The 17,190-nt window shown below is 44.3% G+C and overlaps 1 non-coding gene and 1 pseudogene across 1 annotated transcript; both read left to right on the top strand.

Moving 5' to 3' along the window:
• Positions 1-7,886: 7,886 nt before the first annotated feature.
• On the top strand, positions 7,887-8,528 carry LOC136398346 (coiled-coil domain-containing protein 91 pseudogene; annotated as a pseudogene).
• A 4,208-nt stretch (positions 8,529-12,736) lies between these two features.
• TRNAA-UGC (transfer RNA alanine (anticodon UGC)) lies at positions 12,737-12,812 on the top strand. Its single transcript has one exon. It is a non-coding gene; the product is annotated as a tRNA-Ala (tRNA).
• Positions 12,813-17,190: the final 4,378 nt, after the last annotated feature.

Raw genomic sequence — 17,190 nt, 5'->3', positions numbered from 1 at the left:
AAAACAAGAGGGCTTCAAGGAGAAAAGCTGCTCTGCAAATTAATATAAGATTTGTCATAACTGTGGACAGAGATATATTTCTAAAGATGATGTTCCCTTTGGAGAAATATTCCTATTCTAAGAAGTATAAGACAGATGTGTGTAGAACACTGTCCTGGCTTATTAAGAGGTTTAGGGGCCTGACCAGGCGGTGGCGCAATGGATGGAGCGTCGGACGGGGATGCGGAAGGACCCAGGTCCGAGACCCCGGGGTTGCCAGTGTGAGCGCGGGCTCATCTGGCTTGAGCAGGGGCTCACTAGCATGGACCCAAGATCACTGGCTCGAGCGGAGGGTTGCTCGGTCTGCTGAAGGCCCATGGCACATATGAGAGGGCAATCAATGAACGGCTACGGTGTCGCAACTAAAGGCTGATGATTAATGCTTCTCATCTCTCTCCGTTCCTGTCTGTCTGCCCCTATCTATCCCTCTATCTGACTCTCTCTCTCTGTCCCTATAAAAATAAAAAAATTTAAAAAAAGAGGTTTAGGGTAAGTTCTGTTTGGTCCCATGATACTATTTGCCCAAGTACTATGGAAGACCCTCTAGGGGACCAACATTTTAATCCTGGTGCTTTTAATTGGCCCAAGCTGTTCAACGGGTGCTTCCCACATAGTAGGGTGGGGCAGAGCACTGAACAAAATCCTGGGGCACAGGTCGTTGTCTTTGGACCTAGCTAATCATCACTGCGACTGACTGCAGCAGCCCACAAGCAACCCTCACCCTTGGTGAACAGGACATCTAATCTAGGTCTTTGGGGCAGGTGCAAGTGTCCAGCGGTGTGAGCTAATGGGCCATGCTCCAGTGGAGCACGCTGTCTCTTTCTGTCCCTGAGGTCCTTCCTCTCTCCCTATCCCTCAGCCTGTAGAATCTTTAGTTTGGCGTGGGGGGGGGGGGGGCAGAGTTCACCTTGCAATTATGCAGTTATGCACCCAGCTCTTTCTGTCCTACACCCGCATCAGTGACTTTTGAACTTAAATACAGTACTACAGATTTGCCTCCTTTATTCTCTGGTTCAAGAGTGATGTCCTTCCCCTGAAGCAGTGGATGACTCATACCTCGTTTTCTGGGATGGGAGGAAGATCCCCGGGGCTGCAAGTGAAGAAAATCTGAAAGCAGAGTTGGAAGGGTTGTGAAGGTTTGGGGATGGACAAGAACATAGAAATAATTATGTAAAGTATTGCCCCACTACATGTGGATTAAGCATTGTGCCTATTATAGAAGGCTTGTTATTGCTGAGTTGTGTGTTCTTGTTCACGTGGCTTCTTACAGGGCCGGAGGACAGACATATGGACCTGACATGGAGGAGAGAGCCGGAAAGGAGCTGCCCTGGGTTGGTCCAGCCAGATTGGGCTGGTCTGTGATATCCTGCTGCACCACGTACTGAGAAACCTAGACATTGGGAAATGCACTGATATCAGACCTTGCATTCTTTTGTCCTTGGTCTTCTTGAAGACCATCTTGCCAGCAATGAAATTATGTTTTTCCCTTGAAGGGATATCCCTGTCAATCATTTCTTGGGTAATGACATAAAACTCAATCAAGGAAAAAAATAAACAAGTACCTTCTTATTCTCCCTGGGATTAGTTGGACCTAGATTCTAAGCATAAACTTGAGTGGAGCTCTCCTATTCAGGGAGCTGCATTTGTTAATTAGGATGGTCTTTGCTATGGAGGTAGGAATGGGCGAGTATATAGGCACTGTCTATGCCCCCTAAAATGCTTCTTCCTGAGTCTGTGCCTAGGGCTCTCTTCAACTCAGAAGAACATTCTGCTTTGCACAAAGCAGCCAGAAACACCAGGGAGTTAACTTTCTCAGGAAAGTGTTGGGCCTGTGACGGTCTGGAGCAAGTGGGTAAATCTACCGTTTCTTCAGTTTTCAGGTAAGATTATTCTAAAGCACGTTCTATTCCAGCGCCATCCAATAGCATATAATGTGAGTCATATATGTAATTTTACATTCCAGTAATCACATTTTAAAAAGTAAAATGAAACAGGTGAAATGAATTTTAATAATAGATTTTGTTTAACCCCCTATATCTAAAATAGTATCCTTACAATATGTAAGCTATATAAAAGTTATCAATGAGACATTTTATTTTTCTGTACTAAGTGTAAGAAATCTGATGTGTGTCTTACACTTAAAGCACATCTTATTTCTGAAAAGCCGCATTTCAAGCGCTCAACTGCCGCATGTAGCTAATGGCCACTGTATTGGCCAGGGCAGTTCTATATCGTCTCTCAGAGATTCCCGATGGATTGAGCACCAGTTACCACAGTAGTGATCTTATTTATGCACACTATCCAGACTTCCTGCTTTGCTGATGAATGGCTTCTCCACTTTCTGACCGAGGCTTCCTGGGATTATCTGCCACCTGAACTACTTGCTCACTTTGTACCCCTGTGTCAGTTTCTGTGGAACACAACCTAAGACATGATGAGTCTAAGCCTGTAAGCTCTTAAGGGTCGTCACTTCTCAAATTTAGTTACTCTCAATTTTGAACTTTTCTTCTATTACTTTTATATAGTCAATACATGCTAAAAGTTACAGCAAGGTGTGGTCTTGTGGTCTACGCTGTGACCACATAGGAGAAGAATCTCTCCATTCTCAAGCCTGACAGCAAAGGACAGAGCAGTGTCCCCTCCCCTGAAGCCAAAATGGTAGTAGCAGTAACAGTGCATGGACACAGCTTTGCCCAGCAGAGGAGAAAATTTCATGAGAGTCGCCAGCAGCCATGTGACTGAGTGATAAGAGGAGGCTGAGGCAGAACACAAGAGACTGATTGCTTTCCCACAAATGGCCCTGGAGACCCTCAGACAAGCCAGAGGACAGTTTCCAGTCACAAAACTGCAAGGAGGGTGTACAATCTAACACAATTATATATATTTAAAAGAAAATTTAAATGTATAGGCATGGGTGGTAGACAGGACAGCTGGATGGCATGCAAATTAAGTCTCAATCTGCTGTTTCAACCAGGATGGCTTCAGAGACTCCTCCACTGCAATTCTGAGAGTCTAGACACAGACTGACTCTGCACTGTTCATGAATTCCCCTAGAGCAGGTGTGCACTTCTGGGAGTTGGAGCATGACTTACGATGATGTCAGACAACACTTAACACATAAAACAGCTCTATCAAGGTGTGGAGCAAAGATGAGGGAGCAATTTTATGTAAGTGGGTGCTAAAATATCTCTAGAAGAAACCTGACCCCAAAATATCCACATTTATTAATATAGTCTTTTGTTGTGTATTTATTTAGTGAATATGGGAAATTCCTTTGTGCTTATGTGTTCTCTGTCTTTAACTCTCTTAGGCAAAGTGGAACAGTCCTTTGAGAGAGAACCTAGCTGTATATTTTCAGGCACATTTTCTTTTCAAGTAATCACCCACACTCAATAAAGGTCAGTGTATTTCAACTGCCATGAGCCATACATTATAAATGAACAAAACATCATACAGAAGACTAGTATAACCTTGCAGCTTTAATTCCTTACCTCACAAAACTGTGTGCCTCCATTACGTTTTCCAAAAATTGTTTTTAAAATATCATTTCATTTTGCCTTCCACAACACATTCTACTGAAATTACCCTCTCTATGGTAACCAATGACCTCCTATCCTGAAGCCAGGGGCCCTCTCTCTGTTCTCATTCTTCTTGAATTTTCTGCAGCATTCAAGATATTGAACAACTTTTTTCTTTGTTCGTTCCATTTTAATAAATATTTATTAGCACCTACTACAAACTGAGCACTGTTCCAAGCACCTTTGATACATCAGGAAGTAAACCAAAACCTCTGCCTTTAAGGAGCTTACATTATAGCAGAGACATCATAAACCATAAGCCGCAGTAAAGGAGAGAGTTTAAAAGAAGTTGGAGACCAAACTGCCCTTTTTGCACTCCAAGAAAAGGACTTGGGCTTTGGAGGCTGAAGAGTGTGAGTCAGAGGCGTGAAGACAACAGAAAGCTATCAGGGAACACAGTATCTGCAGTCAGTAAATTTCTAAGCATCACAAGATGTCAAGTGTAATTGGATTTCTATGGAAAACAAAGTTGTGGTGCTGCTTCACATCTGGGTCTGGCACGTTGCACTGAGGCTCTAACCCACACCCGCTGCCTCGCACTCCTGCCACCACTGGATGAGTTCAGGGGCTCAGCCTTCAAGCAGCCCTCCCTCCTGAGCTCCAGCCTCACTCTTCTCTACCCCTCCCCTCAGATTACTGCCTGAGAGATGTTTCCCTAAAATAAAAATCGAATCCTCTTGCTGTCTTTGTCCTAAAATAGAGCTCCTGAAATTGGTAATAGGCTTATAAAATGTCCCCTGGCAAGATATACACTGAAAGACACGGGTTCGTTTCTTCATAGTATCATAACTGCACAATTCTGATTCTAGAAAAAGCACAATGGAATCATTTTTTCCCTTGCAACAAGGGCAAACTTGCTCTTCCAGTTTTAGAAAGCAGTTTTCACTGCTACTGTAACTACCTGTCATTGAAATGAACAGCAAAATCTACAAAACTATGGTGGTTGATAGAGCTAAAGTAATTTTGACCACAAAGACAATCAAAAGTGGTAAGTTTTGGGTTTTTAGAAATGGCATCCATTAGTTTAAAGCACGTGAATCTAACTCAACTAAGTACACAATGCCCAACCAGAAACACAGAATCAACTACTGTTCCTTACAACAGTTTTCTACACTCTGAAGGTACATCAGCAGGTGTGGGTCCTGCCCCAGGGAACCACAGTCTCCCAAGGCAGCCTTGTGGCTGTATCTTCCAGGCAACATCGTTGAGGGGAGCAAGTACACTGTGGCCAAGGAAAACCAAGGTCATCACCAAGAGGAAGGTGCTGACAAGCATCAGCTCTGAAGGACGAGTTAATAAAGACAATAAATCTCAAGAATAAAAAATAATAATAATAAATAAATAATAATGATCATTGTTAACATTTACTGCCTGTGTGGCATATGCAAGAAACTAAGCACTTCACATGCATTCAGTTAACTATGAAGTAAGATGTTGCTATTTCTGATCCTTTATGTTAGTATTGCCCCACATTCTACATTTCCTCCTCTTCTCTTCACAGATTTAAAGCGTTTTCCCAGGGTGGATGAGAAACTTGGGGCACAGAGCAGTTAGGAAACTTGTCTGAACCTGAACAGCAAGTGTAAAGGACTACCTCAGGTCCAAGTGAATGAAGGCTGAAAACCAGAGAATGGGTGAGTCAGAGACCACAAAGATTAGGGTCAGGCAAGGGATGGGCTGGGGCAAGGGGGTTGGAGCTGAGGCCTGGAAGAGTGATAGAACACTGAATTCTCCTTTAGCTGCATCCTGCTGTGCCATAGAAGTAAGAACAGCAGCTGAGAGAAGCCATGAAGGTCCGATGGGCGTAATGAAAGAGTGTGCTGACACGAAGAAGTTAAAAATGGTATTTTATTCTATTTATTTTATTGTGGTAAGAAACTTAATGTGAGCTCTACCCTCTTAATAAAATTTTAGGTATATGATACAGTATTGTCAACTATGGGCACAGTGTTGTTCAGCAGAGCACTAGAACATACTCATCTTGCATAACTGAAATTTTATACTCATCAAATGCTTTTATTTAGTTGGTCAGTCATTCAACATGTATTTATTATACACGTACTGTCTTAGTCCATTCAGGCTGCTATGACAAATTACCATAGGCTGGTGGCTTCTAAACAATGGAATTTTATTTCTCATGGTTTTAGAAGCTATATAAGTCTAAGATCAGGGAGCCAGCCTGATCTGGTTCTGGTGAGGGTCCTCTTCCAGGGGGTAGACTGCTGACTCATATGGTAGAAAAAGGAAGGGAGCTCTCTGAAGCCCCTTTTATAAGGGCCACTCAGCCCATTCATGAGGGTGTTGTCCTCTTGACCTGATCATCTTCCAAAGGTCCCACTTCCTAATACCTTCACACTGAGGGGTAGAATTTCATTACATGAATTTTGGGGAGACATGAACATTTAGTGTATAACACCTACTATATGTAAGGCACTCTTCTAGGAACACTACTGAAAAAGCAGATAATGCTCTGGCTGGGTAGCTCGGTTGGTTTTAGCATTATCTTGAGATGCAGAGGTTGCCAGTTCAGTCCCCAGTCAGGGCACATACAAGAACAGATCAGTGTTTCTTTCTCTTTCTCCCCCTTCTTCTCTCTCTAAAATCAATCAATAATTTTTCCTTGACCAGGTGGTGACACATGGGTAGAGCATCAACCTGGGATGCTGAGGATCTGGGTTTGAAACCCCAAGGTCACTGGCTTGAGTGCAGGCTCACCAGCTTAAACACAGGGTCACCAACTTGTGTGTGAGATCACAGACAATCATGGTTGCTGGCTTGAGACCAAAGTCGCTGGCTTGAAGCCCAGGGTTGCTGGCTTGAGAAAGGGGTCACTGGCTCATCTGGAACCCCTCAGTCAAGGCACACATGAGAAAGAAATCAATGGACAACTAAAGTGACACGACTATAGTTGATGTTTCTCATCTCTTCCCCTTCCTGTCTGTCTTTCCCTGTTTCTATCTGTCTCTCTCTCACTAAAAAAAAAAAAAAAAAAAAAAATCAATATTTTAAAGTCAATAAAATGCTGACTTTATATAAGTTACAATCTAATTGAGTAAGAATAGATTATATATTAAACAATAAAAATAGTAGATCTGGTGCCCTGTCCAGTGGCACAGTGAGTAGAGCTCCACCTCCCGAGAGCTAAGGTCACCAGCTAGAGCATGGTATCACCAGCTTGATCACAAGGTGACAGTTTGAGCCCCAGTCAAGACACATATGAGAAGCAATCAATGGCACAACTATGGGGAACAATGAGTTCATGCTTCTCTGTCTTCCCCTCTCTCCAAAAAATAAAAAGTAGATCTGATATGCCCTGCGATCATTGCCAGCACTTTTCAAGACAAAACCCCAGTGGAACTGCGTTAGGAAATCAGAAGAAAGCAAAGGAGAAAAACAACTTCCTACTCTGCAGTCCCCGCCCATTCTAGCAGAGATCTTCGAGTTTGCACAGTATGAACATGGTCTTTCAAAGGCTTAAAGATGTGGCCACCATCCAAATCACTTAGGCCAGCTACCTTGTCTTCTGGTTTTCGAATCTCCTTCTATGACTTTTTTTTTTTTGTATTTTTCCAAAGTTTGAAGTGGGGAGGCAGTCAGATAGACTTCTGCATGTGCCTGACCGGGATCCACCTGATATGCCCACCAAAGGGCAATGTTCTACCTATCCAGGGCTTTGCTCCATTGCAGCCTGAGCCATTCTAGTGCCTGACACAAAGGCCATGGAGCCATCCTCAGCACCTGGGGCCAACTTTTCTCCAATGGAGCCTTGGCTGCGGGAGGGAAGGGGAAGGATGGAGAAGCAGATGGGCGCTTCTCCTGTGAGCCCTGACCGAGACTTCCACACACCAGGCTGATGCTCTACCACTGAGCCAACCAGCCAGGGCTCCTTCTATGACTTCTTTATAGAAAGTTGTCTGGAATATGCTTGAATACCTTGCTGGAAAGAAACCTTTATACTTCTCAATATAACCCACTCTGGAGAAGATCAGTTTCAGTTTGGTTTTGTTTACCTCATACTTATCTCTGTTTCAGTTCATCTTGCCACTGAGTCTGTCATTAAAAGTATTTTATGTTTAGTGATTGAAACCGGGTGGTGGGTGGGCTACCCCACCTTGTGTGGCTGGTGGTGGTGGTTCCACCTATGGGTCTGGGGTTGTGCCCCGAATGTGCGTGTGTGGGTCTGTGTGCTGGGGGGTGGCTCACCCAGACTGAGCAGTGCAGCAGCAGCAGCGGGCAGCTGCTGCAAGTGGGAACAGGTGCACTTGAAGAATGGATGATGATTTTGGTGGTTTTGAGGCTACAGAGATTTTTGACGGGAGTAATGGTGAAACGCAAACTACATCTCCTGCTATTCCTTGGGCAACCTCTCCTACAGTATCTGGAGTCAATCTTTCTCCAGCTTTTCCTGTGACTGTACTGGACCATGACCACTCTTCTCTGTCAATTGGCCACCTCTCCTCTGAGCACATTATTTCATCACCACAGGTTACCCATGCAGACAACAGCATCATCAGTCCAATTGTTCCAAAATCACAGATTCGGCAATCAACACTCACTGATTTGTATATCTCACTTTTTCCATTCGGTTTAACTGATGAGAAAAGTCATGGAACAGATGTTCTTGTGTATGATTCTGAGGACCCTGGAGCCAAAGTATCAAACATACAGCTTCAGCAGAAAATGTCAAGTCTGGAGATTAAATTCAGAGTTTCTGAAGAAGAAAAACAGAGAATTAAAAAGGATGTGGAATCACTGCTAGAAAAGCATAGTGTCTTGGAAAAATATTTCCTTAAAGAAAAAGAGAAAGAGGCCATTTCTTTCCAAGATAGATACAACGACCTCCAGGAAAAACATAAACAAAAACTGGAGGACATGAGGAAAGCTGGTCATGAGCCCTCAGCATTACTATAGATGATACAAAGCTAATGGTGGGAAGAATAAAAATACTGGAATTTACATAGTTCTCTTGGAGTAATAAGTGATATGTTCTTGGATGAATTTATATTTTACTTTTTATTTATGAATTTTAAATAAAATGTTTGAAAGTTAAAAAAAAGCATTTTATGTTCTCAGCTTTGGGTTATCCACAAACTAATTTTAAAAATACCTTTTGGGCCCTGGCCAGTTGGCTCAGTGGTAGAGCGTCAGCCTGGCGTGCAGGAGTCCTGGGTTCGATTCCCGGCCAGGGCACACAGGAGAAGCACCCATCTGCTTCTCCACCCTTCCTCCTCTCCTTCCTCTCTGTCTCTCTCTTCCCCTCCCGCAGCCAGGGCTCCATTGGAGCAAAGTTGGCCCGGGCACTGAGGTTGGCTCTATGGCCTCTGCCTCAGGCGCTAGAATGGCTCTGGTTGCAACAGAGCAATGCCCCAGATGGGCAAAGCATCGCCCCCTGGTGGGCCTGCCGAGTGAATCCTGGCCGGGCATATGCGGGCGTCTATCTGACTGCCTCCCCATTTCCAACTTCAGAAAAATGCAAAAAAAAAAAAAACTTCTGGATTATGGGTTTTGAAGCAATGATCTATAAATCCCTGATTCCCGGGAAGAAGGGCCCAGAGTGGTGGGATGTGAGAGAGGAAGTGTCTAAGGGCCAACAGGCAGGACTCTGAGAACCCACCCTCTTCTCAGTGGTCCCTAGAGCTGCCCCACCTTTATCTGTTTTATCTTTTTAGCTTCCACAGAGGATTTCATTGAAGAAAGGATTGCAATTAAAAATTCTTATTCCAGATATTCATCCTGTGAAGTTATTAGTGTAAATGGTGAATCAATAGAATTAAGAGCAGGGCACCGAGGCACATCTCCCTGCATGTTGACAGCAATCACTAGTATCTTGGGTGCAGCTGGTAAACCTCGCCGTTCCACAGGGATCCCCAAGGGTTATGAAGTATCTCCCTTGAAGCTGTCAGTGTGTTCTTCTCTGTTTCATCATTTTGTTGATGTCAATAGTTCTCAACCCTGGAATTCTAATGATCTCATTAGAATGGACTGGGAAGTTTTCAAAACTACCATTTCACCTCAAAAGGTTAAACATAGGCCCTGGCCGGTTGGCTCAGTGGTGGAGCATCGGCCTGGCGTGCACGAGTCCCAGGTTTGATTCCCGGCCAGGGCACACAGGAGAAGTGCCCATCTGCTTCTCCACCCCTCCCCCTCTCCTTCCTCTCTGTCTCTCTCTTCCCCTCCCGCAGCCAAGGCTCCATTGGAGCAGAGTTGGCCGGGCACTGAGGATGGCTCTGTGGCCTCTGCCTCAGGCACTAGAATGGCTCTGGTTGCAACAGAGCAACGCCCCAGATGGGCAGAGCATTGCCCCCTGGTGGGCATGCCGGGTAGATCCCGGTTGGGCTCATGTGGGAGTCTGTCTGACTGCCTCCTCATTTCCGGCTTTAGAAAAATACAAAAAAAAAAAAAAAAAAGGTTAAACACAGAGTGCCATGTGACCCAGCAATTTCATTCCTATATATATATATATACACAGGAGAAATGAAAACATATGTCCACACAATAACTTGTACACAAATGTTTATAATATCAGAATTATTTTTAGTAGCTAAATAGTGGAAATAATCCAGATGTTCACCAGCTTATGAATGCATAAACAAAAGGTAAGTACATCCATAAAATGGAATATTATTCAGCCATAAACAGGGATAAAGTACTGATTCCTGTTGCAGCATGGAGGAGCCTTGAAAACATTATACTTGTGAAAGAAGTCAGGCACGAAAGGTCATGCATCATTCATTTACATTAAAGTCAAAAATTGGCAAACCTATAGGGAAAGCAAATGAATGTCTAGGGATAGGAAAGATGGGAGGAGTGAGGGTAAAGGCTATGGTAGTTTTTTTGTTAGGAGTGATGAAATATTCTAAAAGTGATTGTGGTTATGGTTGCACAACTCTGTAAATATGTTAAAAAACCATTGAATTGTATACTTTAAATAGAAATGCATGGTATATGAAATAATATCTCAATAAAACTGTTAGGAAAAAAACTAGTAATGCTCAGATTGCCAGAGATTTTTAAAAATTGGACCACACTGAGAACCACTGATTCTAACCACAGCTAATGGGAAGGGAAATGACTGATTTTGAGGGAAGGCATGCTGCCTCTCAGTGGTCATGCCACCCTCCTTGGAGAGGCACTCATGGGCTACTCCTTTGATATTCCTTCCCAAAATTATGTCTTTGATGGAGCCCAACCTGGAATTCACAAGTGCCACCTTCTCCTTCCTTGTACAAGTTGTATGACTTAACCATTCCTAGTTTTCAGTCCCCCTCACTGTTGCCCACAATACCTCATGGATCTTCAGCAGGAGCCGGCATCTTCATTTGCAAAGTTCCTCCTTGTGGGGCAGCTATGTTAGGATTGCTTGTGGGGTTACCAGCTGCAAGCACTTTGCCTGATTGGTGGGTGCATAGCAGCGCCATGTGTGTATGGCCTATATAAGGCTATAGGTGCTTGCGTGTGTGGTGTGTGTGTGTGTGTGTGTGTGTGTGTGTGTGTGTGTGTGTGTGTGAGAGAGAGAGAGAGAGAGAGAGAGAGAGAGAGAGAAAGAGAGAAAGAGAAGGAAGGAAGGAAGGAAAGAAGGAAGGAAGGAAGGAAGGAAGGAAGGAAGGAAGGAAGGAAGGAAGGAAGGAAGGAGAGAAGAGAGAGAGAAAGAGAGAGGGAAAGAAAGAAAGAAGAAAGAAAGAAAAAGAAGAAAGAAAGAAAGAAAGAAAGAAAGAAAGAAAGAAAGAAAGAAAGAAAGAAAGAAAGAAAGAAGAAAGAAAGAGGGAGGGAGGGAGGGAGGGAGGGAGGGAGGAAGGAAGAGAAGGGAGGGAGGGAGGGAGGAAGGAAGGAAGGAAGGAAGGAAGGAAGGAAGGAAGGAAGGAAGGAAGGAAGGAAGGAAGGAAGGGAGGGAGGGAGGGAGGGAGGAAGGAAGGGAGAGAAAAAGAAAGAGATAAATAAATAGCGGATTGCAGATGCACGGATTGCCTGCTCACCACTGTGAGGGGTCATTTTGCTGTTTGTTTGCCTGAGAAGTGGTTTTCCCTGCCTGTGTGCTAGTCTGCCATTGTGAGACTTCATTAGACGAAATGGCCCAACCCCTTCTGGCTCCACAGTTTCTCTACCATCTGCCAAATCCAATGTGAACCTGCCTGGCCTCAGCCACTGGCATTACACTCCTATACCCTGAGGTGCCATCTGACAGTATAACCTCTGAACTCATGGAAAACTCTTTTGTTACCACCTCTTCATTCACCAGAACTATAGTGATTAAGTCCTCTTACTATGTTCCTGAGCTTTGGCTTCAGCATAATTATAGTATATTGATGCTCCTTTTCTGGAATCCTGCTTCATCACTTGCATCTCTAGGCCTGGAGCAGGAGGTCCAATCCATCTTGGCAGTATGCCCTTATAAAGCTGCAATTCAGGGACCATCAAGAGCCAGAGAGCTCCCAGTCCTGCAATCTTGAGTGTTCTCTTCCACATTTGGGGAGTTTGGAAAGTCCCATGATAAGTTTTCTGGCTTTGCTTTTTCCTACCTCAGGGACAAAAAACAGACCTGAATGCATTGTACCTTTTGCTTTGCCCCAAGGATTGTTTGAGAATCCTAACTCAGTGTTTTTTAACTACCAATCCTCGGACAGGTGCTGATCTGCCAGAAATTTCATGCCAGTCCACGAAAGAGTTAACCACCTGATGTTGTGTGAAGATTATAGACCCAATGATCTTAGTTGAATTCACTTATGCTCAGGGTGATTGCTACTTATCAGCCTGTCTCATCAGTGAAAATACTATTAAGGTTGTCTTACATATCTTTAGAACGTGTAGGCTCATTTGAACAATCTTTTGCACCATGCAGAGCATTTACAAACATACGCAATAGACAAAAAGCATTCAAATAAACTTTTGTAATATTTAATGAATCGTACAAGTGGAGTTTGGAAATCAAGCACCAGCTTGTACTGTGTTGCACTGTTATGCCCAAGGAGCTAACACTTTATGCATTGCCTGTTTCCTCGAGGGCTAGGTCACCAGTCCCCAAGTGTGAAAAGGTTGAAAAAACCACTGTCCTAACTCATCTTATTTACTATTCCCTGAAGCAATTACTCAGCCTACTGCTAGTAATTAAGAAAAAATGGCCAGCCCTGGCTGGTTGGCTCAGTGGTAGAGCATCGGCCTTGCGTGCAGGAGTCCCAGGTTCGATTCCCGGCCAGGGCACACAGGAGAAGCACCCATCTGCTTCTCCACCCCTCCCCCTCTCCTTCCTCTCTGTCTCTCTCTTCCCCTCCCGCAGCCAAGGCTCCATTGGAGCAGAGTTGGCCCCGGGCGCTGAGGATGGCTCTGTGGCCTCTGCCTCAGGCGCTAGAATGGCTCTGGTTGCAACAGAGCAATGCCCCAGATGGGCAGAGCATCGCCCCCTGGTGGGCATGCCGGGTGGATCCCGGTTGGGCGCATGTGGGAGTCTGTCCGTTTCCAACTTCAGAAAAATACAGGAAAAAAAAAACCCCAAAACTGCTAGTGGAGAATACTATACCAAACCAAAATATACTTAAAAAAAAAAAAAAGAAAAATGGCCTTGTTATCAGACAGAGGCAGTTGATATCCTGATTCTGCTACTTGGTAGAGGAGTGGCTTTGGGCAAATCATGTTTTCTAAGATTCAGCTTTCTCATCTGTGAGGTGAGGGCAATAAAGCCCACCTGGAAGGATTGTTATAGGGATTAAATTGCAATAGTAGATGTAATGTGTTAGGCTTCAAGTAGGTATGAAAGAAATTGTTAGTGATTATTTCTTCCTAGGCAGCTATAAGACTGGGATATTGCCTCTGGTTTATTGCCTCCCTTTAATAATATTCAGGGCACCTTGTCCATAATCATGCAAGTCTGTATCTAATACTAAATTCCTATACTTGCTCTCCAAACCAACAGTCTTCTAGGAGGAAAGGAGAGGGAATGATCCTTTCTCTTAGGGTCCCTCATCAGCCCCAACAATGTCCTAGTCTTCGGGTGCTCTTGCAAATGTCCTCAGAGCATTTGCTAAACCAACGCTCACCTCCCCACACCCTCCTGGGAGCCATTCTTAGGCGCAGGGCCACCTCACGTCTTCACAAAGTCCCTGAGCGGAAATGATCTGAATTCTACCACATACCGTTTTGCCATTAAAATCCAGGAGTGACTGTCTCAGAACTCGCTGCTTTTTTCCTCCAACTATTTACCGGACATTTATAACTCACAATCACTTGGAAGATAATTCACTACAGTACCTGGTATCTGGCAGGAAATTTTGGAATAAATCATTAAACAGCAGTTTAAGCTCCATCTATTAAAATCCTATGGCTCAGTTTAAACACACCTGTGTGGAAGCAGCTGTGTTAGGCTTGCTCGCTCGATTACTGGCTGCAAGCACTTTGCCTGATGGTGTGTGTGTGTGGCAGCGCCTCCAGTGTATGGCCTGTGTAAGGCTATGAGTGCTTGCGTGGGACGGGGGGTGCTTGCGGATGGCAGGTAGCCTGCCCGCCACTGTGAGGGGCCATTTTTGCTGTTTCTTCACCTGAGAAGTGGTTTTTCTTTGCTTGAGAAGCAGTTTCCCCTACCTGTGTGCTTGTCTGCTGATGTGAAACTCGATTAAACAGAATGGCTCAATGCTTCCCAGCTCTACGGTTTCTCTACCATCTGCCAAATCCAATATGAACCTGCCTGGCCTCGGCCACCGGCTTTACAACACCCATTCCATGTTATCAGTTAGAAATAGTTTCTTATTCTCTTCCTCTGCATTCCTATAATAGCTGTCTTTATTGAAAGCTTATTAGATGCTCCCAGGTCAAACAGTGAATAATTGGCAGATCTACACTCCAACTGTACTGAGTTAAACAGTGTCTTCCCAAAATTCATGTCTACTCGACCTCAGAGTATGACCTTATTTGAAAATAGTATTGTGGGGCAGTTGTGTTAGGCTCGCTCACTGGTGTACCAGCTGCAAGCACTTTGATTAGCGCCTGTGTACATGGCAGAGGCACGTGTGCATAACCTATATAAGGCTATGGGTGCTTGCTCTCTATGGGGGATTGTGGATGCATAGATTGCCTGCTCACCACCACTGTGAGAGGCCATTTTGCTGTTTGTTTCCTGAGAGGCGGTTTCCCCTACCTGTGTGCTTGTCCGCCTTTGTGAGACTTTATTAAATGGAATGGCCCAATGCTTTCTAGGTCCACAATTTTTCTACCATCTGCCTGAATCCAATGTGGACCTGTTTGGCCACGGCCACCAGCATTACAAGTATCTTTAAATCAAGTTAGATAAAGGCATACTGAAATAAATGGGCCATAAATCCAATGATAGTGTGCTTATGAGAAGAAAATTTGGAAGCAGAGATATAGGAGAAAAACAGAAAAGAAGGACATGTAAAGATGGAGGCAGAGAGTGAAGTTAGGCTGCCACAGCCAAAGAATACCAAGGATTGCTGGCAACCGCCAGAAGCTAGGAGGAAACAAGAAGTTTCTTCAGTGGACAGAGTGTCATCCAGGTGCATCAAATTCATGGGTTCAATCCCTGGTCAGGGCACATATGAAAAGCAACCAGTGAGTACATGGCTAAATGGAACAACAAGTTGATACTTCTCTCTCTCTCTCTGTCATCAGTGGAAAAAATAAAATTAAAAAAAAAATTCTTCCCTAAACCTTTGGAAAGGAGCATGGCCCCACCAATATTGAAAGTCCAGCCTTCCAAAACTGTGAGCATAAATCTGTTCTTTTAAACTTATTGATTTTTAGAGATAGAGGAAGGGAGAAAGACACAAAGAGAAACACCAATTTGTTGTTCCAGCCATTCATGCTTGCTTCATTGGTTGATTCTTATATGTGCCCTGACCGGGGATGGAACCCACACTTTGGCTTGTCAGGATGATGCACCAACCAAGCTATTTGCTCATGGCCAAATTTCTGTTCTTTTAAGCCTACCCAGTTTGTGGTAATTTGTATGGCAGCCCTAGGGAACTATTATACCAGACTAGGTCTGTCAAGTGCCAACATCCTTCTTAACCATTGATATGCTGCCTTAAGTCTGCAGCACCTAAACTGTGTCCTTCACAGTATATTGATAAGATGCCTCGTATTTCACACTGGGAGGCAGATGATGCTCCTAGAAGTTGGGAGGTGGGGATGGAGAGGATGGGAAGGAGGCAGAATTATTGTAAGGTAAAGAATGGGCAGGACTGGCCCTGGCTGGTTGGCTCAGCGGTAGAGCATCAGCCTGGCGTGCAGGGGACCCGGGTTCAATTCCCGGCCAGGGCACATAGGAGAAGCGCCCATTTGCTTCTCCACCCCACCCTTCCTCTCTGTCTCTCTCTTCCCCTCCCGCAGCCAAGGCTCCATTGGAGCAAAGATGGCCCAGGCGCTGGGGATGGCTCCTTGGCCTCTGCCCCAGGCGCTAGAGTGGCTCTGGTTGCAGCAGAGCGACACCCCAGAGGGGCAGAGCATCGCCCCCTGGTGGGCAGAGCGTTGCCCCTGGTGGGCGTGCCGGGTGGATCCCGGTCAGGCGCATGCAGGAGTCTGTCTGACTGTCTCTCCCCGTTTCCAGCTTCAGAAAAATACAAAAAAAAAAAAAAAGAATGGGCAGGACTATTTTCTTGAAAATATGCCCAACCTTCATTATAGCCTGGTCCTGCTTATGAAAGAAATATGATACATTAGGGGGAGAAAAAAGCAGGAACTACAATGTTGGCCATGAACTAGCTCTGTGATGGGCACACGACATTCAGAGATGGCTGCTTTGACACAATTTGACTTGGGAACATTGAGACATGTCCTCAAAAACAAACTCAAATTTACAGCTGTTAAAAATTGCTAAGCTCCTTACTCAGCTGCACCTTATTCCATAACTCCCATTTCAACACACAGCAGACACAAATTTTTAGCTGAATAAATGAAAAGAAAAAATGAATACCTATGATGGAAGAAGGTTTGAGGTATCAGAAATGAAATGATGGTCAATGACCAGGAAAGTCATATGTATAGGAAGTGTCACGAAAGAAGGCTCAAGGATCAGAGATGTCTGCCACTAATATTTGGATGTCAGAAACCAATGTAGCAAAATATAAATATTTGTTAAATCTTGGTAATGAATGTAGGATGTGTGTGACGCAGTAGATAGAACATCAACCCAGAACACTGAGGACACCAGCTTGAGTGCAGCATCCTCCACGTAATCCCAGGGCCTCTGGCCTGAAGTGCAATGTCGCTGGCTTGAGCAAGTACTCGCTGGCTCAGCCTGAGTGTTCCCACCCTCACCTAGCCATCAAGGAATGTATGAAAACAATCAGTGCACAACTAAAGTGAGGCAATGAGTTAATACTTCTCTCTCCTTCTTCTCTCCCCACCCCCGTTTCTCTCTCCCTTTCTCAAAAAAAAAAAAAAAAAAAAAAAAAAGCCACAAAATAAAATAAAATAAAATAAATTAAAATTAAATTAAAATAAATAAAATAAAATAAAATAAAATATAGAACAGAACAGTAATTGAACAGCAACATCACAATGGCCGGGCCAAAATGGGTGTTATCAAATTGGCATCGTTTAAATCCCTTTGCTTTAATGGGTTCTGAAT

Source organism: Saccopteryx leptura, chromosome 3 (assembly GCF_036850995.1).
Source record: "Saccopteryx leptura isolate mSacLep1 chromosome 3, mSacLep1_pri_phased_curated, whole genome shotgun sequence".
NCBI lineage: Eukaryota > Metazoa > Chordata > Mammalia > Chiroptera > Emballonuridae > Saccopteryx > Saccopteryx leptura.
This window is presented reverse-complemented; position numbering and strand designations above follow the sequence as displayed.